The 1,491-nt window shown below is 46.6% G+C and overlaps 1 pseudogene; it reads left to right on the forward strand.

Annotated features, from left to right (window-relative positions):
* Positions 1-284: 284 nt before the first annotated feature.
* LOC102764041 overlaps positions 285-1,491 on the forward strand; it is a 2,446-nt pseudogene continuing 1,239 nt past the window's right edge.

The following is a 1,491-nucleotide window of genomic DNA, read 5'->3' on the forward strand; positions in this document are numbered from 1 at the left end:
TTCCACTCAGCCAGCCTCCCTGTGGTTCTGGATGATGTCCATTCCGTCTTTTAGGTGTAATTTGAATTGGTTGTTCAAGGCAGCAATCTCTGGCGTTAACCTATGCCGCCATCTTGGTTTTCCTGGTAAATGTTTTAAATATTATTTTAAAAATCCGCACGACTAACCGGTAAATATTTTAAATATTATTTTATAAATCTGCACTACTAACCGGTAAATATTATTTAAAAATCCGCACTGCTAACCGGTAAATATTATTTTATAAATCTGCACACTGGCAGATGATGGCGGTCACAGTAGGAAGGTTGCTCCTGGAGCCCGACATGCAGTGCCGGTCCCTGGGGCGGCTCTGCCTCTGCAACCCCTGGGCCTGCTGCTTCTCAAAGAATGTGCTTGACCAATGTCTGTGGCTGCTTCCAGCCAAGCAGAATTTGCCTTCAGCACCAGTTCCTCATCATGCTCCTGCCGCCCCCCAACACGCACCCTATTTTAAGGGCACAGCCGTTGTCAATGGAGAGTTCAAAGAACTAGGCCTGATGACTTTAAGGGGAAATACTTGGTTCTCTTCTTCCATCCTCCGGATTTCACCTTGGTGTGTCCCGCAGAAATCGTTGCTTTCCGGGACAAAGCCAGTGAGTTTCGCGATGTGAACTGTGACGTTGTCGCCTGTCCGGGGACTCCCACTTCAGCCGTGTCGCCTGGATCACACCCGAGGAAGAAGGGCGGTCTGGGCCACGGGAACGCCGCACTGTTGTCAGGTTTGACTCAGAGGATTTCCGGGGCTGCGGTGCTGTGACGAGGTCCTGGTCTGGCACTCAGAGGGCTCTTCAGCGTTGACCCCAATGGGGTCATCAGGCATGTGAGTGTCCACGATCTCCCGGGGTGGGGGTGGGGGGGCCGAAGCTGGAAGAGACCCTCTGCCTGGTGAAAGCATCCGGTGTGTGGAAGTCCATGGAGACGTTTGCCCAGCAAATTGGATCCTAGATTCTCCCACCGTCAAGCCGCATCCAAATAATATTTACCAGTTAGCAGTGCGGATTTTTAAAATAAAATTTAAAATAATATTTACCGGTTAGTAGCTCGGATTTTTAAAATAATATTTAAAATAATATTTATCAGTTAGTAGTGAGGATTTTTAAAATAATATTTAAAATATTTACCTAGCTGAAACCGGTTTGGCTCAGTGGATAGAGCGTCGGCCTGCGGACTGAAGGGTCCCAGGTTCGATTCCTTGAGCATGTACCTTGGTTGTAGGCACATCCCCAGTGGGAGATGTGCAGGAGGCAGCTGATCGATGTTTCTCTCTCATCGATGTTTCTAATTCTCTATCTCTCTCCCTTTATCTCTGTAAAAAAATCAATAAAATATATTTAAAAAAAAAAAGATCTGGCATCTAGGCTACAGCCAAGCCAGATCCTTGTCTCAAAAGGTGTGTGTCCCTCCATGCATCATATTAATTGTTTACGCAAAAAACAAGTGAAGAAAAAAGTG

Source organism: Myotis davidii, unplaced genomic scaffold, assembly GCF_000327345.1.
Source record: "Myotis davidii unplaced genomic scaffold, ASM32734v1 scaffold109, whole genome shotgun sequence".
NCBI lineage: Eukaryota > Metazoa > Chordata > Mammalia > Chiroptera > Vespertilionidae > Myotis > Myotis davidii.